Genomic DNA, 25,087 nt, shown 5'->3' with positions numbered 1-25,087 from the left:
ACAGAGTTTATCTTAGAGTCCGAGCTCTAAGAGGTGCCTCTGTCTTTGGCAGAAAGAATTGATCAGGTTCATGATGGCAGGATGACAATGAAGGAAACAGAGCCGGCCTTCTAATACCTGCTTCTAGTCCTTAGGATATTTCAGAGTGGTGTGACCTTGGTAGATTTTTTAACCTGGGTATGTTTCCTCAACTATAAAAACCACATTCGTGGGGCGCTTGGCTGGCTCAGTCGAAAGAGCACGCAACTCTTGATCTTGGGGTTGTGAGTTCAAGCCCCACTTTGGGTATAGAGATTTACTTAAATAAAAACTTAAAAAAATAATAAAAATAAAAACCACACTTATTTATAGTTATGCCATGAAGGGTAGATAATTTATCATCAGTTACCTGTGGCTGCTTGGCAACATCCCAAAACTTAGCAGCTTAAAAAAACCAGTTCATCTCGTTTCTCAGTTTTGTGGCTTGGTTGAGTGGTTCTTTTGCTAGTGTCATGTGGGTGCTCTGCATTCTGCTGGCAGATTGGCTGGGGGCTGGGTGGAACAGCTGGGCCTCTCCATGTGGTCTTTTACCTTGGGCGTAGGGCATAGTGGTCTCAGTACCAAGGAGGCAAAGGCAGGAGCTTCAAAGCCTGAGCTCAAGAACTCACAGAACATCACTTTCACCACATTCTTTTGGTCACAGGAGGTCATGAGGCTGGCCCAGATTCAAGGCGTGAGGAAATCGGCTCCTCATCCTGAAAAGACAAGCTGCAAAATGCAGCTCTGTTTGCAGTCTGCCATAATCATGTATGCAAAACAGCCATGCAACAAGCATTGGTCAAGCTTTTAAGGTGCCCATCATTTGTTTTTATAATCTGTATATTCTCCAAATTAATTTGGGACTGTAGTGAAAGCCCCCAAACCCTAATTTATTAAACGCATTTTTACAAACTCTGGGTCTTTGAAGATAGATAGAGTCATTGGGTCACATAAAACTGGGATTGTCGTTTTCGCAAGATTAGATAGAAAGTTGTGGGTGTTGTGACTACTTATGAATTAATGTGAATATTCCACAAATATTAGATGAATGCCGACTGTGTGCCAGGCTTAAGGGCTGCGCTTTCTCACTCACTGGCGCTTGCAGTCTTGAGTTGCAAGTACAAGTTACAGAAGTACAGTTGTACTTATTTGTAACTATACATAAACACACTTTACAGAGTTAAGTGAATCGAATTTATTAAAATTAAAAGTAAAGAAGACAGGCCATCTATAAAAGCATGTGCAGTTTTTTAAAAAATGCTGTATTCAAACAGTTGGCAAAATATGCCAGAAAATAGATTTAGATTTAAGATTCAGCTAATCTAACTGGAAGAATTTTTGCTTTTTACATGTCCACTCACATTTTTGGGAAAAAAAAAAAGTTAACATAGTTGAAGCCTAACTAGGATGTGTTACCTGAAAAATGAGAGCAAACACCTTATTAGTAATTTTGTGTCATTTTTATTTAATTCTTAACAAAAACCCTGAGATAAATAGTAATTGTGTTGAAAGAGACCCTTCTTGAGGCCAGTCCCTCTGCAGTGACTTAATTGGATCTAGTTTTGTATAATTTTAGGGACAGCTACTTTTTAAGTGCTATTGAAAGTGAGTGATTCATAAAGCAGGAAAGTTGTACTTGCAGTGTTTATTAATATTTGTATGATACCTTAGAGCTTACAGAGCACTGTGACTATATCATTCAAGTTCTCCGAAAAAAGCAGCTTATTATCCCCATTTTTCGGTTGAGCAGTCAAGCTCACAGAGGTAAATGAATTGCCCCAAATTATATAGCTAATAAGTTGCCATAGCCAGATATTTCAATCCTTCAATCTTAAAATTGATTATGAAAGCCACTTCATTCTTATGGTTTATAAAAGAAATATTTGCTTTAGGAATAGGCTTCTTTTATGTTCCTGCTTTATCCATTGCCAGCTTTCAGCACAGCATCTCTAGAATGTGCTCATTATAGTCAACATGGGTTCTTTGCAAAAAAAAAAAAAAAAAAAAGCCTGAAACTTCTGAGACTTCACAAACTGGGTGTAGAAATGCTGCCACCTTTGTTTGGCTGCCAAGACACTACCACAAAGGACTGTAGATCCAGGTCCATTTATTTCACAAGAGTGGGTGCAGCTGTCTTCTTGCTGTAATCAAATGCTCCTCTGTAGCCAGCTTTTTGTGGCCAGAAAAAGCAAAGTAATTTTTAGTACAGATTAGCATAAAAATCTCTACTAGATCGGTTTCAGGAAACAATTACTAGCTTAGAAACAACAATAAGTGTGATCTATAGGTTGGTTAAAATGGCAGTTAGTTTCCAGACTTTTTTAAATGCCCTTTATTTCTCACCATGAATACTACATAAATAGAATACACTGCCTGCCACTGTATTTGGTTTCATAAATTATTTGGACAGGGTGAACAACAGGCTTCAAAACTAAGTAGAGGTAGTAAATCTGCCCTTTTTAATGAGTTTGAATTTACAGTAGTAGTTTAAACATCTGGAAATTTAAAGTCTTAATTCATTCCAAATGTTCAACAAGGATCTATTGCAAAGAGGATATTGTAATGGGGGTGGGGGGATCAAGAAAACGACTATTGACTCAATTTGAAGCCTTTCTAGTTTTCTGTATATACATTAATCACATAAAACTTGGGAGGCTGACAGTTCAAAAAGGTAGAGATGGACCCAGATATCTAAGTTGGCATGTTTATAGAAGAATAATTTTTAAGAGAGGGCAGTTGTAACAAGGATGAGGTTTTAAGTGCTGTTATTATCTAAGATATGGCCAGATAGTGCTGCTGTGTTCTATTTTTCTTCTGGATGCGAGGTGGGCTTTTTATAATTGTTATTTAAACTGGACTGAGGGGACTCAAATCCTGTGACTTACAAATTGTAATTTTGATTAATGCATTTTGTAATCCAAGAATCTGGTCTGCAGCCAGCACCTAGCATGAGACCAAGCATTCATTTAGTGCACACTTCCTGAGCCCCTACTGGTTGGTCATTAGGTGTTGGTTTGATTTTCTTACGGCAAAACGGTTGTGGGCGCAGGAGGATCAGTAGTCCTTGTCTGTGGCAGCTGCTGCTAACTGTTCGTCCTATGCCAGTGCTGTGCTGAAGCACTTTAAACTTACCCAACCTGTGAAAAAGGTAATATTATCCCCCCTTTTTTTCAGGTGAAAACCTAAGGATTAGAAGGTTACGTGGCTAGTGAACATTTGAACGAGGATTTCAGCGTGATGTAAAGATTTACAAATCTAATTTGTTGTCTCTTATAGTTTGCTTTTCATGTTAATTTTCAAATTCTGTCTTGAATGCCTGTAGTGGTCAATCTTTTTAGCCCCAGGCATGAGGCTAGGTGTCATGGATACCACGATGAATGAAGTGGAGCCCATGCCTTGGATGCAAAGGTAAATAAGATTGATCCCATACTTCGGTCAGCTGAGTCACCTGGGGAAGCCAGACCTGCAAGTCAGGATCTGCCAGGAACTAGGCTAAAGGTAGGGTATTGGTATAATTGATCATCCCATCCAGAGCACTTTTGAGAGTATAAGGAGGCACTTTTAATAGTTATGCCAGATAAACCGGGACTCTCCAGAGCAAACCAGGACTTATGGTCACTCTAGCTAGAGGAAAATCCATGGTGTGAGTGGAGCCGACTGGAGGAGGTGATGCCCTAGGTACACTTGGAGTGCAAGGTGTGAGACCTGTTCTCGTCTCTGGTCATCACCCTCACACCCTTGCTGTTCGCTCTTCAGACCTCAGCTTAGATGACACTTTTCTGGAGGCTTCTGGTCCCTGAAATCTGAGTCAAGTGACCCTTACATGTGCTCCCAGGCTTGCCTGGCTCTTCCATTAAATGTAAGCCCTGTAGAGAACCTGTGTGGTTTCTACATGTCTCCCTGTTTGAGGCTAAGAGAAGACAGTAGGGAACAGCCTTTGCAGCAACCTATAAACACAGCAATGTTTGTTTTCCCACATAATGCCTCCTTGGATTGATAATGGTATATAAAACTAAGCCAACTTCACCAACAATTGCCAGTAAGTCCAGTTGGAATAGGTTTGGAGCCGCTGAGAAATTGACATTTGTTCAGAGTAGACCTACCTTTGAAAATTGTGTGTACATGGGACTACATGACTCTAAATGTTTTTAGATTAGTCCCTCGCTTCTCAGTGAAAATGTGACTTGTTATCTTAGTATTAGAAATATATATATACAGTTGACCCTTGAACAACTCAGGGATTAGGGGCACTGGCTCCCCTGCACAGCTGAAAATTGTGTATAACTTTAGGCTCTTCAAAAACTTAACCAGTAGCCTCCTATCGACCGGAAGCCTTACTGATAACATAGTTGATAAACACATATTTTGTATGTTATATGTTGTTATGTACTTTATTCTTACAATAATACCTAACTTTATCTTATCTTTTTGGTATTTCTAGGCTATGCAGTTCATCAGTGAATTTTTTCAATTGCCTCAAATCTCCAAAAAAATTTCCCAATATACTTATTGAAGATAATCCACTTGTAAGTGGACCTGTGTTCAAACCTGTGTTGTTCAGAGGTCAACTGTTAGGTTCTTCATTTCCCCTCAAAAAACAGTAGATAATCATTGTGATATTCAGTATCCTATTTCAGGCTTTCAAGATATCTGATGAAGACAGTACTTCTTCCTCAAACCAGTATCACACATGTTAAACTGTTAAAATCTACATGGCAGTAGAGTTTTAGAGCCGGAAGGAGTTTGGGAAACTATATAGACAAACTCTCATTTTACACAGGACTGGACAGGGCATCTTGCTCTGGATGATGCCCTCAGTGGTGGCAGAGGCCAAGAGAGAACAGAAGTGTTCCTACAGTGTTGTGCTCTGCCATGCCACACAGACATAAGATGGAGAGCCTGAGAGACTCATTTCTTGGCAGGTGAGCAGTGTCCACCCTTTAAGCTGTTACTAATGTAAACAGTAATCCCATAAGTATGTCAGCTTTATAGGAGATTTATTAAGCAGGCCAGGATCTGGGGTTAGTTTGTGTTACTATAAAATTTTGATTTAAAAAATATTTGGTATTGCTTACATCTTATTTGGCAAATTCCTATTCTTGGTGTGATTATTTTTCTTTAGAAGAGTACATGTGGTTGGATTATGGGTTTACAAAGCCTTTTTCCTAAAAAAAAAAAAAAAATGTTGTAAGCTTTCCTTATGATTGCATTTTGTGGGATTTGGGCTTCGTTTTAATGAGAGCAGCTACTATGTATTGAGCACTTACTATGTACCAAATATCATCTTAGGTACTTTGTATGCATCATACATTTAGCTTCACCATAATCTGATGCAGTAGGTGTTGCTGTCCTCATTTCATGGGTGCCAAAGTGACTTGTCCAAGGCCATTCAGTGGTGGAGTGGGATTCAAACACCAGCTGATTCTGGTAGATTGGGTTGCTCCTCAGAGTAGAAGTAGCCACCTTTTAAAAAATGTGTGAAAATATGTGAAAAGACTTGGAGAAAAGTACATCAAAATACTAACGATTAACTCTTGGTGGTGGGCGTATGAGGAATTACGAATTTTTCTTTGGCATCTACTGTTTTCCAAATTTTCTATAATGTGTATATTTTTCCTATCTCAGAAAAGATTAAGTAGCATTCTGGAAAAGAACATTTGAATTTCAAGATCATTTACGTGAAAACATTTTTCTTGCAGAGGGTTTGTTACTACTTTTCCAGTTGCTTTTAACACACATCATGCCAGGCATTGTGCCAGGCATTTTTGCTACAAAGATAAGATACTGACACTGGGGGCAAGTTGTTAGGCTGCTGATTCTTAAGGTCCAGCTCAAGCGCCACTAGTGCACCCTCACCTCTTGCCCCCAGTTACTTCTTCACCACCTCTGCTGTTGCCACTGTAGTTCAAACCACCATCAGCTCTCTCTCTCTCCCTCCCTCCAAGTTTGTGTTACAGCTACTAGCCAGAGTGATCCTGGACCTCCTCTTCTCAGGGCTTTCCAGTGGTCTTAGACCAGAATCCAAGCTCCAACTGGGACTGGATGTACGTGATCTGGTCCTCTGCCAACCTCTGGCATCTCCTACTCTGGTTCTTGTTCACGCTGCCGACTAGTATAGTTTCGTTTTGGTTTCTCCCACTCACCAAGCCCATTCAGAGAAGCTCGTTCAAGACCTTTATACTTGCTATGCTGTGAAGGCTGTTTAACCCAGTTAGCTTCTAGTTCACTTTTGCATCATTTTGATCTTTGCTTAAATATTATCTCCACAGAGAAGTTTTCTCTGCCTCCCCTTTCAAAACTAGTCTCCCTTTACTAGAAATGATCAGTCTTGAATTCTAGTGTGTAAGTTCTCTGAGGGCTGAGACCTTGTCGTGTTCACCGCAGTTGTGTCCCAGTGCCCTAAACGGTGCGTGGCATGCAATAGGTGCTTTGTATTTGTTGAGTGAATGGCCAGATGATGTGTTCTAGTATCAGTGGGAAATTCAGAGTGGCTGGAGGGCTGAGCGGAGGAAAGCAGCTGGAGCTGAGGATGGAAAGGCATATGGAGCTGTCCAGTCTCTGAAAACCTTTGAAATTCCTGCTTAGGATTAGCCATCATCCCCTGGTCAGGGCATACTCCAAGAGATGCTAAGAGCCTGGGCCTCTTTCCTGTGTGAATTGCCACAGGAGTAGAGTCCTTCATAGGTGCACAGATGAATATGGCAGAGTTCGGCCTGCAGTTTCTGGGCATGTTTAGAAAATGCGAGAGCACAGTTGAACTAAAAAGCAAACCCCACATTGGTCACTGTTAATCATAATTAATGACATCTGTGATTTGTATAGTCTTTCTTCCAAAGTGTTCCAAGTCTTGAGACGTGATCCCTTTGGTTCCCCCCAGGCCCTGCCACAATAATGACCTTGGCATGTGACTCACCACCCTCCTCTGCCATATAATACCCTCTTATTTATCACCCGTCTTACCCCTTCCTTTCCAAGTCAAGTAATTTCTGCCTTGTTTTTTCTTCTCTTCCTTCCCTTCTCAAACCACAACCCATATAATTTTCATTGCCCTCTTTAGTACCTGTTTGTGTCTTGGCTCCAGCCTTCTTATAGAGAAGGGGAGCAGACCTAGAACGGTAGGGAGGGAGAGATGTGCACTTTTAAATTGCCTCCGTTTTGTAGTGGCATTTTCCTCTGGGCTGCAATTCCTTTTCCAGCTTTGCAGTCTCCCTGGGTAATAGATGACTAAACACAAAGGGGGCTGCTGGTGCTTTAAAATCATTAGCAATCTCAGTGCTCATTTGAGGTTAAAGTCTCTACCTGTAGTAGGAGATTATCAGTATGCTTAAATAATAGAATTAAAGTAATGGTTTCTGCTATGCTTCATATAATGACACTTACACTTAAGAAGGAACTTAATATTTATTGGGTGCCTCCTGTATGCCAGGCACTGTGTGAGATACATTATGTACATAATCTCATTTAAGACTCACATTTTGATGAGGCTGATAAATTATCCCCATGAGAGAACTGAATTTCAAGGAAACTATGCCTGCAGTCACATGGTCCGTGTCTGTCTAAAGCCAGAGCCTGTGTCTTTGCAAAACACTATGCAGCTAGCCTCAAACTGCCTCCCCCGCCCACAGCACGTGAGAGTGCCCCCAGGGTCTTTGCAGACCTGTCCTTTCAGTCTTCCCACAACCTGTGAGATTGGTGGTGTCATCCCCAGCCGACTGGCCAAAATACAGCACCACTGGGACTCAACTCATGTCTCCTCTAGCTCTGTGGCCCTGTGATTCGGAGTCTGGTGTTTGGGGAAGGTTCTGTGCACATCCCTGTGTTAGATGAGGGATCTGAGTCCAGCTCTAGAAAAGTTAGAGCATTGGTGGGCTATGCCAGAGGGGCCAGACCACAACCTCTGTGACATCACTGAGAGCAGGGATGTGGGTACCCATTCCTCTGGGGAGGCCTGGACGAGACTGCTATCCCTTTCCTGCTGGTGAGAGTGAAGGCGGGCCTGGCTGGGGCCTGGAAGCACCCAAATGAGAGCAGGGGCAGAGCTGGCCAGACCAGCAGTACAGAGCAGAGGTTTGGTGTGAGGACAGCCAGCCAGTGCTGCTGCTTGGGAGCGGTAACCACTTTACCTCACTGACTTCAGATGTCACTCTGTTTATTGCGCAGTCGTGGGCAACCCTCACCACAGCTTGGAATGCTACTTTGTCCAAGGGAAGACTTGGCTCACCTGAGTGCTGGTTATGGTTAACTGCCCCAGAACAAGCAGGAGGTATTGATAACGTGAAGACCCTGGAGACCCACTTCTCTTCTGTGCCCTTAAGAGAGAGGTTAGGCAGGTTGCTGCCCCTCCCTGGGCCTCAGTCTTCTCATCTGTGAAGCGGGATGCGAATATCTCCACGATTAAGGACGAAGTATTTAGTCAGTTACATATGCAATCATGTTACTGAAATGCTCTGATGCAAAAATGCTTCCAGATGAAATTAAGAAAGGATGAGCTTCACGCCAAAGGACCTGCAGAGACTTCTTGGAGCAGTGTGGTATGGGTAGGTCCCAAGGGCGGAACAGGGGTCAGCAGGGAAAGATGCAGAGTTCAGGCAGACAGCTGGGGCAGCAGGCCAGGAGTCCTTCCAGACAGGGAGGACCACTGCTCTGTCTCTTCCCTTCCCATCTGACTCCATCAGTGCCTCCCACGCTCACAGCTCCAGCCTTCAGCTCTCAGTTCTGAGAGGCTATTAGTTATGAGACACACTTTCAATTAAATAGCAGCTTTTAGGGGAATAAAAAAGTGTCTCCACTGTAAACACACATTGGTTTTAAGTTGCATCTCGGTTTCAAAACCATTAAGTTGTGGGGAAAAAGTGTATCTTAGAATTGAGAAAATACTAAATATGTCACTTCAGAATAAATACTACCAAAAAAAGTTCATCATGTGGACCTTGAGACCAATATTCGTGTTCCTGTTCTGCCACATACTAACTTTATCATTCCGGGCAAATCGCTTGATTTCCCTAAGCATCAATTCATTTTTTAAATGGTCTATAAATTGCCTGGGCATAGGAGATGAGCAGTTAAGGTTATTTGAATCTGAATGTTGATTCATTTTGGAAAGAGATCTGTAGAACATATTTTGTCTAAAATTAGGGGTTGCCATAGTTAAGAAAACCCCACAAACCTATATATTGTCATTTTAGGATAGTATAACAGAGCAGTGGTTCTCAGCCAGGGGAGATTTTAACCATCAAGTGACATTGGGCAATGTTAGGCATTTTTGGTTGTCACAGCTGGTGTGGAGAGGGAGCTACTGGCATCTAGTGTGCAGATGAACATCCATCAATGCGTAGGACAACCCCCCTGCCCCCCCAGAACAAAGGACTTTCTGGCCCCAAATGTCCATAGCATGAGGGTATGAAATCCTGACACAGAGATTAGGAATATTGATTGTGGAGCCCAGCTATCTGGATTTGAACCCTGGCTCTGCCACCTGCCAGCTGTGTATCCTTGGGTCAGTTACCTGACCTGCGTCCTCTGGGGGAGAATAGTAATGGTTTCTGCCACATGGGGTGGTTGTGAGGTTTACTAGGACTTAATTTAGGTAGAGAATTTCGAGTGGAAACTGGCTTTCAGGAAGCACCCAGTAAGTGTCAGTTGAATAAGCACTAGACTTTGTGAATATATTTGGTGACCAGAACTAGGACCTCAAATAAGTGAGTTAACTCTTTGTGCCCCAGTTTCTCCATCTGTTAAAAAAAAATGTGATGGAGGGGCGCCTGCGTGGCTCAGTTGGTTGAGCATCTGACTTTGGCTCAGATCATGATCTCACAGCTTGTGGGTTTGAGCACTGCATCCGTCTCTGCTTTGACAACTCAGAGCCTGGAGCCTGCTTTGGATTCTGGGTCTCCCGCTCTCTCTGCCCCTCCCCCCACTCGCACTCTGTCTCTCTCTCTCTCTCTCTGTCTCAAAATAAACTTAATTAAAAATTTTTTTTTAATGTGATGGAGATCAAATGAAATCAAGAAGATGACAGCACACTGGAAACAGTGGAAAATTTTACAAAGACATTTGTGTCATTATTACTGCCTCAAAAGCCAGTAAGAGAATGTCCTGGGGTGACGCAGTGAACTCTCCTGGGTCGGGCTGTAACTCAGAAGGAACAACAAGAGAGAGGAGGTGTTCGGAGCAGCACGTTGCAGGCCCAGCAATGGACGGCACCTTAAGTACATCCTCAGCTGTGAGTCCAGGAAGTTGCCTTTATTGCATAGTTATGTGCAAACTGCGCCCCGGCTCCACATACCACTTTCCCCGGAGGAGTACTTGGCGAATCAGCATACACGCCTGTTCTGCAGGCTCTAAACTCAGGGAAAAACAACAGCTTAGATGGAAAGAAAGTCCTGCAAAGTCCCTTGGCCAGGGATCTGTTCCTGCTCTGCCTGTGTCTTCTCTGGCCCATTTTCTCAGCACTGAGAGGAAGGAACTGGATTGCTGGCCTGTACTACAAGATCTGCCTGAACTCTAGCTCTGACCATACAGGATTGAGTGAGGATTATCTTAACAATTATATCAGCAAACAGTTAATGTAGCAGAATTGTGTCAAGCAATTTACATAAATAAACTCATGTAATTCATAGAACAACATTGTGAAACAGAGTATAACGTCCATATCACTGATGGTATCACCGAAGCTCAGAGACATTGAGCAACTTGCCCAAGAATGCATATAGAGCCAGGTCCACACTACTGTTGACCAACACACCGCAGTACCCCAAGCCAGATGTGCAAAGAGCCTGGGAAGCACTAGGCACTTAATATCTGTTCATCGAGTTTAGTAAATGAATGCCCAAGGGCAGATCACAAAGTGGCCTGTTCCTTCTCCAGTTCTGTCCATCCCTGCCTCTTGTCACCTCATCCCCTCTCCTTGCCTGGGCTCCCAGTGCCTGCTCACTCTGGCCAAGAGCTTGGCACCTCTGGGCAGTACGTAAAACTGTTCTCTAAGGGACCTTCAGGGGCAGCAGCAGAGACTAGCCTTTCCCATTATTCCATCTGGTGAACCCACTCTGTGCCAAGCCTGGGGGGTTGGGCACACAGCTGTCATCTTGAGCATCTGCTCTGAGGGGGACCCACATCTGTGCGGCGTCAGTGGGGTGAGAGGGAGACTGATGAGAATACCAGCTAGTTATAAGCAGAATGATACAAGCAAGCCTTCAAAGGGAAAGGCTCGGAGAAGCCTTCCCTGGGGGTGAGGATGCTTTGAAATTTGCATACCTATATTTGGTGTAGACTGGGCCACAGCTGCCTTCCCATCCATCCCAATTTATCCTCCTCCATTCAGTATCCTGGCACCACACAATTGAAAACTAAACAATAGTCTCTCTAGCAGCCCGGAACCTGCACTGGGGAAGAAGGGAGAAAGAAACTACTGCTAAGTACCTACTATGCCAGGTCCTTTCATCTACTTGGACTTAATACTCTCAAGAAACCAGTGAGGTAGACATACTCATTGTAGAGTTAGGGAAAATGAAGTTCAAAGAGGGTAGGCAATTTGCTGAAGGTTCCAGAGGAAATTGCGTATCAGGATAAACAAGTCAGTTGGCCTCTTTCTGTTCTGGATCCCCGTGCAGGTCCACCCTCACACCACCTCTCTGAGAGAGGCCAGCGTTGGGGTGTCCAGTGAGCTGTAGAGGCTGGGTGGGGAGTGTGGGTGGCTCAGTTTCTGCAGACCCCCACAAGGTTCTTTGGTCAAAACAATTCAGGGGAGGGGCGCCTGGGTGGCTCAGTTGGTTAAGCGTCTGACTTCGGCCCAGGGCATGGTTTCCCGGCTCATGAGTTCGAGCAGAGCCTGGAGCCTGATTTGGATTCTGTGTCTCCCTCAGCCCAGCGTGAGGGAGAGCTTAGGAGAGAGGGACTTCTCCACCTGTCCCTGGGACTGCCCAAGATCGGGCCAGCAGGCTGCTTTGGGACCTGCAGTCAGGCGTCCAGAGTGGAAGTTCTGCCTGCACCACCCATAACGAATAGGATTGTGGACACATGTATAACAAGCTACTGCATCACCCATTATTGACCTGAGCACAATCACCCCTCTTAGTTTAATTTTCCACTCTATCCCTCCCTCTTCCCTCCCTCAGTCATTCCTCTATTGCACTCAGCAATTACTTTCTTTCAATAAGTGTCTGGGGACACTTGTCAGGCATCTGTAGAATTTTGCCAGGATCCAAGAAGCCTTCATCATAGTGCAGAAAGCATAAGACCCAAGCCTTGACGGATGACTTAAACTTTGGCAGGTAGAAATGGGTTAAAATAAAGAGCAGTCCAGACGGAAGGGATGGTGTGTGAGTGAAGACAGAGAAGTAGTAAAATCTGTAAGAAGTGTGAGCAATAACTTGTCATCCACTTAGGCAGAACACTGTTTCCCAAGAATATTTGACCACGGAGCATCTCACAAGATAAGTGACCTGAGGAACGTACTTCAAGAAAGACTGAGGCACAGAGTGGGGGCGTGGGGCAGAGAATAGTGAGTGTAAAGGCATCTGTGCTTGCTGCTGGAGGTGGTGATTCTCAGCATCTATTCCACAGAATACTGGCCCCCAGAGGTTCTCTGTGGTCCTGCAATAAGCGTGGGAAGTACCACATACAGTGTCCTCCTCAGGATTCACGAGGCACAGTGGTATATTAAAGGCTACACCCCCACATACCCAAAATCCTGCAGCAAAGACATGTTAACTCTGCTTAACCCTGCATGGACCGAACTTCCTTTACCACGAATCCCTTTGTTTCAGGGAACATTTTTATTTGGAGGACTAGAGGGTTAATTTTTTTTTTTTTTAATTTAAAATGTACTTATGAATGCATTTCAGACAGAGCAGTGGGGTATCCTGTGAAAATTGTCTTTCCAGCCTCGGCTCCCTTAGACCTAGTTTTCTTCACGGGGTAGCTCTTCTGTATCGTCCCAGAGAATTCTAGGGTACACAGGATGTAAATGTGTATTTTCTTTTCAAAATGCACATGAAGGCAACTGATAAGCACGTCTCGTCTGCACGTGTATTCCATCCTAGGGATATGTGATATATTATTAGGCATTCCTCTAGTATTGGCATCAAGAGATTTCCTAGTCTTAGGGTTCCTGGGTGGCTTAGTCGGTTGAGCATCCGACTTCAGCTCAGGTCATGATCTCGTGGTTTATGAGTTGGAGCCCTGCAACGGGCTCACTGTTATCAGCACAGAACCCACTTGGGATCCTCTGTACCCACCCCCCCCCCCGTCCCTCCCCCGCTCACACTCTCTCAAAAATAAATAAACATTAAAAAAAAAAAAAGATCTTTCCTAGTCTTTCCTAGTCTTTTGTTCATCTGAACCACGGGTTGGTTGCTGTGGCCTGCTGGCTAAATCTGGCCCTCTTTCTTTCTTTCTTTTTTTTTTTTTAGCGGTGAACCCCTATGGGTCTCAAGCCTAAAATCGTTACTGTCTGGTCCTTTATAGCTCCAAACAATACTGTAATGAATCTCCTTACCCATTCTTGCAAACACTTGCAAGTAGATCTCTCCTAAATATATCCTATTTGGTCTAAACCAGTCTGAGGGACACAGCTCCCTGTTTAATTGATTTTTCTTTTGTTTGAAGTGAGGTTAAGCATCTTTTCACAGATATAAAAATGTTTATTTTTCTTTTTTGTAAATTTCATTTCTTTCCAATTGAATAAAGAATATGAACAAAGGTATTTTTCTTACTGCCTGATAAAAATATTAAAGGAATTAGCATTTTGTCTGTCTTGTGTATAAATGTTTCCTCCATTTTTCGTTTGTCTGACTTTGTTTATGGGCTTTTTTCTTTTTTTTTTCCATGCAGAGATGTACTCTGTGAAGTGAAGGTGAGTTCAGGTACTGACGGCATAGGGGGTGGGAGGACCTGACCCAAGCAGGTGGTTCTTGATTTTGGAGCCCCTGTCTTGTTCTAGGTCCTGGGAATCCAGTGGTGAACAAGACAGGCAGAGCCTCTGCCATGATGGTGATGATGGGAGAGTAGGACAGTGTTCAGCGAGAATGTCACAGGGAAACCTCCCGCTGTGGAGGAACTACCCAGGGATCCAGGCTGCAGAAGGAGCGTTCTGAGCGATGATCCATACAAGGCTAGACCTCAGAGAGATGGAGGTTTCAGAGTTCACGTTCCTGGTGCCCAAGGCATCCTGGGTGGTGGTGAGGCACCTGGCACAGCCATGTCTGGCTGCTGGGGGCAAGGACGAGAGTCCAGGAAGCCTCCTTGACAGAAAGTTGCCCTATCAGGGTCTGCCCAAGGCAGGAGTCTTGTCTCTGTACAGAGAAGGAAAGCGACTCCCAGGGCTAAGCCATGGCCAGTAGAGACTAAACTGAAGTCTGAGTGGTTAGGACTGGTTGGGGCAGTGCTGAAGTGTTGCTCTAGGAGCAGCAGAGGATGGGAGGAAGATGCTGACCTCTGCTGGAGTGAAGGCCTCTCCCTGCTCATCCACGGCCCTGGCCTTGTGCACACCTCTCAAGAAGACTAAGAGGGACAGAAAACCACATATGCAAGAGAGGGTGGCAACTGGGGAGGGAAGACGGGCAGGAGGGAGCAGTGATGAGAGAGAGGGGCTGAGAGCCTCAGGCCTTGAATGCCAGGCTAAGGCAGCGAGAGGCTGATGGGGGTGACGAGGGCCAGGAAGTCTGGGAGCTGCTTTCCTGTCTGGAGCCCCACTCCCTGGGCTCCTTGCAGGCAATGACAAGGAAGAGGGGGGAGCCGTGGGGAGAGCCAAGAGCTCACAAAGGTTCCGCTGTGCTTGGCCAGGGCCTCCGCCAGAGCCCGCTTGCCTGCTTGCTTGCTCCGAGGGAAGGATCTGATTCGGAGAAAGGTGGTTGCCCACGGCCCAGGGCCAGGCCTGCTGGCTGCCAGCCCAGCACAGCGCCCCTACTCCAGGATCCCCATCCCGGGGCCTCCTCGTTCCTCTTTACTTTGGTGCTCCCTGTTAGGCTCCGGTAAAATTCCACAGCCTTGAACTGAGGACTCACTCAGTGCTGGGGGGCCAGTGCTCACCTGAGGACCTGAGGGGGAGGGGTGCACAGGATGGGCCAGTGGGCCCTTCATAGAGCAAGAAACACGTGGAAGCTGCCCCGCACTGAGCACCTACTGTTTGCCAAGCACTAGGCATTTGTAGGCTTCACATTCAATCCTCCCAGCAAGCTAGCATGGTAGGTATTCTTTCCATTTTACAGACGAGGAAAGAAAATCCAAGAAAGGCTAAGTGACTTGCCCAGGGACAATAGTGAGTCAATAGTAGGGCTAGAATTCTGACTCAAGTCAGCCCTGCCTGTGAATCTAATCTCTACTTCAACCCTAGAGTGCTTAGTGCAGGATATGACCCTGTGCCTTACACATGTCTGGCACAGAGTGAGGTTCCCATGAAAGCTGACTCTATCCTGTACTCTCCCTGCTGGAGCTTGTGAACTCATGGCAATTCTTGAGGCCAGTAACCTTCCTCTCGATTTAGTGATGCGAGCTCAGAGAGGCCAAGCAACCGCTCAAGGTCACCTAGCTTTGCAGCAGAGGATGGGGGAAGTCGGGGGAAATTTAGAAGTGAGTGGGGCGGAGCGAGCCAGCCCAAGTAATGACAGTTTTCAAGATGCCCAGGGTGCCAACTGAAGACCGGAGGTATCCCTGCGAGCTGGGTGGCAGTGCTGCTCACGGAGTATTCCGCCCTGCCACTCAATGGGGTTCTCACTCACCGGAACAGCAGTGCTCCAACAGCTGGTCTCAGGACACCTACCTGGCCTCGTGTGTTCCCTATGATACCCGCAGCAAGAAAGGGCCTTAATTGGGCCTATTTCCTCTTCTGTCAGATGAGAGCAGCTGGAATAGTTCTTTGATTTTCCTTTTTCAGCAGTGGTACCTTTAAAAGAATCTTAAATTGAACCTCGATATTCTTTCATCCATTCAACAAACTATTGAGACCTTCCAGGTGCCTGGAACATATGGCCGACCGGATTTTCTTCCTACTTTGAGGCACTCTGACATATGATAGAGAAATTAAGTGTCCCCAACCCTCTGCTCGGGACTAAAATCGGCCACCTGGGCCACATCCTCATCTGGTGAGCCTACCCACCATAGAGTTGGCCTGAGAGACTCACCGTCTGTGCTGACAGGGACCTTAGAGATATTCACATACGGACAGCCAACCACACCACAGATTAGAGGATGAAAGGCCCAAAGGGTAGACCAGGCCGTGGGGCCCATGGCAATCTCTTCATGGCGTCATTAATCGAAGAGACTTTGCAGAGTCATTTGAGACCAGGCACGTCTGTGAGGAGAGAGAAGCAGGGAGGAGGCATGGCCTGAGCAAAGCCCTCGAGGTGGGAAAGAAGCTGTTTTGCAGAGGCCAAGCCCCTCCACCTTCTGTCTCCTGCCTGGCAGAGCCTTCTGAATAACCTCCCTCTCCTCCACCCACCCCCGCTATCCTCTGCCCAGAGCCAGGGTGCCAGCTTGGGTCTGGTGACAGCAGCCTCAAAGGAGCTGTTGGATGGCTGAAGCCCTCCACTGTAGAAGCTCTGGCATCTTCCACAAGCCCAGCCTCGCCAAGCTGTCCTCCTGCCAAGCTGGAGAGTGGCTGGCTCCCGAGGGGGACCCTCTCCAGGCAGGTAACTTGATCCCCGGCAGCACAGCACCAGCCCATCTCTGGCTACCAGAGCCAGAGCCCCGAGGGGTTTATGGCAACCGGGCAGGACCTCGGAGCAGTTTTCAGGGTCAGGAGAAGGAGCTACCAGGAAGAGTTGCAGCTGACAGGCCAGAGGCCTGGGTTCCAGCCCCAACCCTTCGCCAACTTGCTGTGTGATTTCGGGTAAATCACTTCCTCCCTCCAGGCCTCAGTTTTCACGTAAGGGAGTCTGACAGAGGGGTGGTTCCCAGAAGCCTGCATGGACTGAGCGGCCTGGGTCTCCGACACAGGCCTCCTTGGTCTGCCGCATCCCTTTCAGGTCGAGGTCTGATTGCTCTGCGCTGGGTGGTCAGGGTGCCTGCTGGCTCTGAATCCCACCACCTGGCCTCCTGCCCCTTCAGGTAGGAGGGGGAGCAGGGCCTGGTGCTTGCTGTCTCAGTTCTCAGCTCTCAGAACATTCTAGATTCAGTGGGACTCCACTGGGTGTGGTTTCCATTTCCTTGTAGATAACCAAGTGAAACAGGGTTTTTCCTCAATAACTGCAATAAAGCTTAGGAACAAGCTGGATATAGAACTCTACTTCCTGTCTGAATCCCTAAGTTGACAAAACCAACGTGTGAGTGATATTGTGAAATCGCTTTGACTGTTTCTCCCTGGGATTTTTCTCACTATCATATCATTTATTTTATTTTTTTCTCTAATGTTCTTTCCCAAGCAAAATAAGAAGTTGGCAACTTTACGTTATTCTCCCCACTATTTAGAATGTGCCCATCTGTAAAACCTAACATTTGGGGGCCTTCTGGGCCAGCTGATCTAATGTCCCGGGCAGTGTGAGCGCTCTGTGGCTCTGCCTGAGCCCTCGGAGCTGGCATCTTCGATGCTGCACCAACCAGAGGGAAGTAGGCCTGGCCTGGGACGCTGCCCAACCAATGCCCGAGGACAGGGCGAATCTGGCCAGATATCCCTCCAGATGTGGACCTCAGCACTGCTGGCTGCTGAAAGCCAGGGCCAAGGGACAGTGAAGAGGAGTGGCTTTGGGCAAGAGATGCCGGGGGATGAATCATTTCTTCCACCCAGAACTCTCTCCAGCCGCTTTTCATTAGCCATCACTCTTCCCTTTCACCCACTCACATTCCTACACACCTAAGAATCCCTAGGGGCTCTTTTGTGCACCAACATTGCCTCTCTCCCCCAACTCAATTCCCAGGTGATGCTTCCCAGACTCAGGAGGTCATTCTCTACCTCTTGTTTGTCTTTATTGATTTACGGAGAAATCCTGGCACCTTCCTGAAAGATTAAGGAATTTGTTCAAAATCACACGGCAGGCTGGGAGTCCAGGAGGCCACATCCGCTCCACCAAGGCAAGGCACATTTATCAAGGACTTGCTTTGTGCCAAAAACATAGGTAAGGGTGACTGTAAGGAAAAAGAGGCTTTCTGTTCAATAAGTATTAAGTGTTATTCTGTTCAATAGCACGTGCCCAGCCCTCACGACATACTGACCATTCACGCATTCAGCAAATATTTACTGAGCAGCTTCTCTGTGTCACTTGGCTATAGTTACTGTCCTTGGGGAGTTCACAGCCTGGTGGAAAGAAAGAATACCCACAGATGAAGCTAGACAGTGATCATAGCAATCAGAGTGGGATAAGGGATGGGGGAAAGGAAGGGTCCTATGAGGCTGCGGGGACCATGGAAGGCTTCTGGAAGGCATGGCATTTGAATTTGCCGCTCGGCAGATGAACTACATTCCACCTACTACTTAGCTTAGCTCCCCAGAGTCCCCCCAGAACGTTCTTCTCCTGCTAGCATTTCAGTATCGGTCAGTATTAGGCTAAGCCTTCTGCTAAAAATGACCACCCTCCTGCCACTAGTAGCCTCAGCTCAGGGGTTTGTTGTCACTCAATTAAAAAAAATTAGTTGTACATGCATGTAGTTTAGAAAGCCGGCAAGGCTTGTAATGGAAGGCAGCCATCTCCCTGCTCAAAACACACATGTGCGCACACCCATGCATTTGCCTGCTCTATAGAAGCAGTTGCTTTCCACTCTAAATTATTTGCCTCTCTTGCTACTTCTTGATTTTTTAGTTTTAGGTTTCTTTCTCCTTGCCTTCTCTATACCCACATGTCCATTTTGTGTCCCCCACCATCTTTCCAGTATAGCTACATCACAAGTTTGGTTGGAAGAGTACTCACCGTTTGCATTATTAGGCCATATAAATGCTGTTGACAAGTGAGCCGTGTAATACTCTGTGATTACTTTTCCTTTCCTGCCTAACAATTACAGTTATGTAATCTCTCAATATGTTTAAATGTGTTGGATAGTCTGCCAGTTTCATTTCCTTGGAGAAATCTCTTCCAGAGTCTCCCATCCTGTTCCAGAGAGGATTGGTTGCTTTCTACTGCACAACTGTTGGCCTGGGGACTCCTCTGCCCCTCCTTTGTGGCATTTTCTCTTCCTTAGATACCATGTCCTCCGCTTTCTTGGTTTGCTCACTTGTTCATTTCTGCTAAAGCACATCCTCCAGCAGCTTCCTGAGAAAGTGTGCAAAGAGATCTTACATGACTAAATAGGTCTTTATTCTCTCTTCACTCTTTATAATCATTTGGCTGGGCCCAGAATTCTGGGATGGAAATAATTCCCCTTGGAATTTTGAAGGCACTTTGCCATTGGCTCCTAGGTCCCATCTTGCTATTAAGAAACCCAATGTCAGTATATTTCTTAATCTTTTGTGTGAATCCTGCTTCTTTTTTTTCTTCTATCCAGAAATTTTTGTGATCTTCTCTTTGTTCCCAGAGTTCTGAGATTTTGACGTCATGGTATCAGTCTACGTTCACCCGTTGTGCTGAGTCCTCAAGGGGTCATTTCAAGCTGACACTCATGTAGTTCAGTCCTAGGATATTTTTTTCCTAATCCCTCTTCTTAGAATCCCTGTCATTCAGATGTTGAGTTCCCTTAACTCGCCCTAAACATCTTGTCTTTTCTGCTTTCCATTTCTTAGCCTTTTTGTCCTGTTTTCTCAAATTTATATCTAACAATTCTTTTGAGTTTTTCATTTTCTGCTATCATTATTTTTAATTTCCAAGAGTCATTTAAAACATTTTTTTTTAAATGTTTATTTATTTTTGAGAGACAGATGGAGTGTGAGTGGGGGAGGGGCAGAGAGAGGGAGATACAGAATCCAAAGCAGGCTCCGGGCCCTGAGCTGTCAGCACGGAGCCTGATGTGGGGCTTGAACTCACGAACCGTGAGATCATGACCTGAGCTGAAGTTGGACGCTCAACCGACTGAGCCACCCGGGTGCCCCCCAAGAGTTCTTTTTCTTGTCACTCATGGATGCAATTAAAGATACATTAATGATGGTTTTCTCTTTCAAGCCTTCTGCTTTTTGCATAGTTGCTATCTTCCAAGTTTCTCCCCTTGTTTGTTCTAACCTCTTTCTTATTAGAAGCTTTCCCTCAGACGCTTACTCATCTGCTCATAGTAGTCTGTTCATATTTAAACACGGGGCACTAAAACACAGACTGGATACCTTATGGACACGATTGGGGCTGGGTGCATGGAGCTGGTTGGGTCATTCCATGTTTTTTTCTGTTGAGCTGGTCAAGAAAAAAGCTCCTTCAATCTCCTGCCTGGGGCAGGGGTGGGGGGGTGGGTAGGGGTTACTATCTCAGCAGCCAGAGTTTGGGTAGTTGAATGGAGAAAAAGGACTAGAGACATCAATATTGGGTTCACAAGTAATTACTTGATTCTGTTGTCAGAACGCCCCAGAATAGAGATCCTCTGCTACTCGCTTTTGAGAATGGACCTTTAGCATTTGACTAAACACTAAAGGTGAGGAGGGTATCTGGGAGTCTAATTGCCTCTTAAATAGATTTTCAAACAATCTTCCTATTTTAAGCCTCCCTACCACCCACCCAATTTCTACAAGTACCTGGTACAGCCAACTCCTGAACCATTTGGGGATTTCACAGTGTAAATTGGGCCGCTTTTCAGCTTTCTTTATTGCCTATTTAGAATTCAATCGCTTACTATTCTTTGTTGGCTGTGTCTGGTTTCTAATATTTTGAAAAGTCCCTTTACTGTTGTTTTAGTTGGTTTCAGGAAAGACCACAGTGTGTGTTCAACTTGCTATCCTTATCCTATTTCAATTTTTAAATGAACAGCCACAACACGTTTTAGAGCAGGAATTCTCTGCTGCCAATTTATAGAAGTAAACTGAGGGTAACCAGCATATGGAAGAGGCCTTCCCCACTCGTTCTTTACCTGATAAGACCTTTTCTGGGTCTAAAAGCCCAGACCAAAAGCCGTCCTTTGTGATGCCTTCCTCAGTCTCCCAAGCTTGTACCTGGTTTTACCCAAGTTGGGTCTACTGAGTGATAGACATTCTAGAGAAGCTTACAGACATTATCCTTTACGCTTTACAGCTATAGAGACTCAGGGGGATCCACAGACCAAGATCCCCCCACCAGTGAGTGACAGGATTGAGATTTGAACTCAGGTCTGTCTCCACCGCTGAAATTGACATCATCGTTAATTCTGAGGAGTCTTGAAGGAGGAGCTCACATTCTAGTGGTGAAAAAAAAGGGCACATGTACCTCAGCCCCAAGCGCAGGAAAGGAGTACCAAATAGGAGTAAAGAAGCTGAGTGGTGGGCAGTTCAGAGGAAGGAGGGCTTCAACCCGAGTGACTGAATCAGGATGGGCTTTACAGAGGAGGTGGTCCCTGAGCTCATCACCATACCAGGCTGACCTCTCCCCTTGCCTAGAGTATTGGAGGACTGGCAGGGACAGCTAATAATATCCGTTGGTGGTGGTTCATTTGCAAAGCACTTTCCTGTAAATCTCTTTGACATTAGAGAACCCTGCGGGCTGTTTGCTCTGCCTTTAGGCACGGAGAAAATCGAGGCACGGAAAGGTTAATCACCAGCTCCTGGTTCCCCAGGGGAAAATCAGAATTCAAATCCGTCTCTTCCAAGTTCAGGCTCTCTGCGTCCCCCAGCCTGTCCATGCTTGCTTTTATCCTGGCCATCAGTTGAGCGGAGCCTTCCTAGTCTAAAATATCTCTTCACCAATATTTCACAACGTGTGGGTGTATGGCCTGCTTGTTTTGGGCCCCACTCCAGGCCCACCTAATTTCTGGGAGACGAGGACCTAAAATCCGCATCTTAACAACTTGTCCCGGTGATTCTCGTGCCCACCCAAGAGTGAGCTGCCCTCGGCCTACGGCGATGCCACGTGGCAAAGCGGGCAGAGCGCGGACCAGGACCCGGCAGTGCCCTTCTTGGCTCTGTCTCAGGACCGCCTCAGTTTCCCGCCTGTGAAGTGGGCCGAGTCACGAGAGGCAGTGCCACAGCGCCTCGATCTGCTTACCCCACCAGCAGAGCGAGCTGCACACCTGCCTCCCTCCCCAGGCTCCTTCCCACCTCCATCCGCCCGCCCCGCCCCGCCCCGCCTGGAGTGGAAGGAAAACAGCTGGGGACTCTCCGCTTCCAGGCTGCGGTCGCCTCCGAATGGGCAGCGGACGGGTCCCGAGGTTGGGGACTCTGGGCCGCTTTCCGCACGCGCCCAAGCCCCGCCGGGGACCGCAGGGAACCCGAGCGAGCGGCGCATCCCGCCCGCGGGGCAGTCGCGGCCCCCGCGGCCCCGCCTCCCTCCCCGCTGCCCTCCGGCAGCCCATAAATATTCCCTGGGCCCGGAGGAGGCGGAAACGGCCTTTCCAGCGCGCCTTCTGGCGCGGGCTCACCTTCCCCTTCGCGGAGCCGGTGCAGAAGCCTGGACGGGACTCAGCGCGTGGCCACGGCGCCGAGGGGCGCATGCGCGCGCGGGTGCCTGGCGCCTGAGCTGGGATTCTGGAGCTCTGGGGGCGGCGGCGGGGGGGGGGGGGGGCGGCGTGGGCAGCGGAAGCCACCAGACCCACCGCGGGACTCTGCAGGAGGCTCCCCACTCGACCCAGGAGGCAGGGAAGGCTTCCTGAAGATATGTAAGCTAAGCTCTGAAAGCTGAAAGAATACGAGGGAGCAGAGGGCACAGACTATGAAAAGGCCAAGAGGGTGGCATTTGGGGGAAATTACCATCACTGTATTGAGTTCAAGGTGACGTGTCAGAGGCTGGAGAGGGTCCCAAGGGCCAACGAAGCAGAGTCTTTGAAATTAGGCTAGGCAGGACCGTGGCCTGGCCAGATTATTCGCTTTTAAGAAAGACCCCTCTGGCTTGGCGTGGGAGGTGGCATTTAGGGGTTGCAGGAACATGGGTGAAGAGTCTGTAGACAGAGGCCATGGGAGCTGGGCCAGAGTAACTGCAGTGGAAATGGAGAAAACGGGGATGGGCTGGAGAATTTCTGAGTGGAATGGGGTAGGACTCTGTGATATGATAGACTGAACGTAGGGATCAGGAAGTGAGTGATGGGTGGATGGTCTAGCTTTTCCTAAGTAGGAAGCAAGAGGGAGGATGATGCCTCCTCCTACAATGAGTCCCTCCTGGAAAATCCTCCTCTTTCCCTATCCATCCAACTTTAGTCAGAGCCTCACTCAACGTCCCACCTCACCACCTCCAGGAAGCCTTCTCCGCTCCCTTATGGATTTCAGAACATCAAAGCTTGTATTTGGTTGTTTGCTGCGTTGATTAGTTCTAGAATTAATTTGTGTGCATCAGCCCTCAAGGGAGCTGGAAGTGGTTAAGTGGTTAAGATCACGTTAGAATCTTAGCTCTCCTGCAGAATTTGCTCTTCGACCTGCGAAAGTCAGTCACTCTAAGCCTCACTTTTGTCTGTACAATGGGGCGGATAATCTTGAAGGATTCCATATGACTGCCATATGATATGTGCCCAGTAAGTGAGCTTTTTCTTTTTTTTCCCCCACTAGAGTTGGTCAGCCTGGAGACCAAACAAGGGCTTCTACAGTGTCTCCTGAAACTTCTTGTCTGGGCCTTTTGGATAGAGATAACAGTGGGGTAATAGAAAGATTTTAAGGCCAGGGATTGGAAGGCATGAGTTCCTGCTGAGGACTTCCTATGCGACTTGAAGCAAGTCAGGGCCCCTTTGTCTACCTTGGACAGCAGGGAATGGGGTGGATGGCCCCAGAGATCCCCACTGCTACCCTTGGTCATTCGGTTTCTGGTGGAGTTTCCTAGCTCCCAGCATGCCCTGAGCCCTGTGGGATAAGAGTGCTTTAATCCACTGGGACTCATTGAGGTCACAGCCAGGCCCCTGGGACTGGTGCCCCTTCCCAGGTGGACAGTAGATGGCGCCGAAGCTCTGTTTATCCAGCCCCAGGGGCGGGCTACCTGGCCTTCACCTAGGCGGGTGAAACGCCTTATCCAGCGCGGCCCTGGTGCTTCTGGACCCTATCTTCTGCTATTGAGGCTCTGAGAAAGGTCTGGCTGGGTTTTTCTCTCCCTCCCCAGAAGCTGGGAAAGCCACTTGCTTTGCTTTCCAGAGCCACAGGATGTGTGAGCAGGGAGAGCCTCCAGGGCTCTCCTGGCCCATTTCACTGAGGCCCAGAGGGAGAGGGGGGCTCACCTGAGTGGGTTAACAGCCCAAGAGTGGTGCCAGTGTGCTGGATGTGGCAGGTCGTCCCGTCCTTCCTTCCTCCTAAGCCCCTCACCAGTTTCCTCCTCCTTGCTATCCCACTTGCTTTGGCCACTCATTCCCGCTCAGTCCTCAACCATCTGCCTAGCCAGGACCATCATCCCAGCCTCCTCGCAGGCCCCTGTCCTGTGGATTTCTTCTATGGCTGCCTGTGCCTCTCCCCACCCCTGTCCAGGGATTTTCTCACACATAGATCCTACCATCACCCTCCCCTGCTCAAGCCCTTCCCTGCCCCACTGCCCTGGAGGTGCCTTAGTCCAGCGGTCCTGGCCTTGGTCACTGGCCTGAGGCCCTCTCCCTCTCCAGGCCTCACCCATGCATGTCTGCTCTGAGCCCCTCACACCTTTGCCCATGCCGATCCTCCCTTCCCTGTCATACTGTCAAACTCCTACTCATCCTCCACCACTCAGGGGAGCCTCCCAGATGTGGGGGCCCAGGTGCTCCTCCCCAGCTCCCATGCCTGTGACTACAGTATGTGGACGCCCCTGTGCTCGTCTCCTCTGCTGGGTGACCCTAAGAGCCTCTGGGTGGGGACCTTGGCGCAGGGTTTGGCCTCCCATTGGTGCTCCGTCTTTTGGGGTGAATAACAGGATAGGTGCGCTGGGAGGAGCATTACCAGATCATAGGACACTGCTGTGGGCCAGGCCACATCGCCTCTCAACCACCACAGCACAGACAGGTCAGAGACTGCAGTTTTATCATCCCCACTTTACAGGAGAGGAGATGCATGTGCAGAAGGTCACTTGGCCAATGAGTGAACGAGTGGCGCCGAGCTCAGCAGCCTGTGGGCACCGTAAGGCCTCAGGCCACAGCTGAAGGGGGCTGCAGGGTGGTGGGAGCC

General features: G+C 47.4%; 1 long non-coding RNA gene across 2 annotated transcripts; it reads right to left on the bottom strand.

The window, feature by feature from the left end:
* Window positions 1-77: 77 nt before the first annotated feature.
* Window positions 78-22,466, bottom strand: LOC106976461 (uncharacterized). 2 transcript variants are annotated; one of them, XR_003414108.2, is made up of 7 exons: window positions 22,405-22,466; window positions 18,163-18,244; window positions 16,137-16,306; window positions 15,776-15,898; window positions 11,272-11,399; window positions 5,286-5,481; window positions 78-5,183 (listed from the first exon to the last, which is right to left on the bottom strand). It is a non-coding gene; the product is annotated as an uncharacterized LOC106976461 (long non-coding RNA). The 2 variants fall into 2 exon arrangements; XR_008290511.1 differs by having other exon boundaries at window positions 11,272-11,394.
* Window positions 22,467-25,087: the final 2,621 nt, after the last annotated feature.

The sequence above is a fragment of the Acinonyx jubatus genome, chromosome D1 (genome assembly GCF_027475565.1).
Source record: "Acinonyx jubatus isolate Ajub_Pintada_27869175 chromosome D1, VMU_Ajub_asm_v1.0, whole genome shotgun sequence".
Lineage (NCBI taxonomy): Eukaryota > Metazoa > Chordata > Mammalia > Carnivora > Felidae > Acinonyx > Acinonyx jubatus.
Note: the sequence above shows the minus strand (reverse complement) of the source record. Positions and strands in the feature narration are given on the sequence as shown.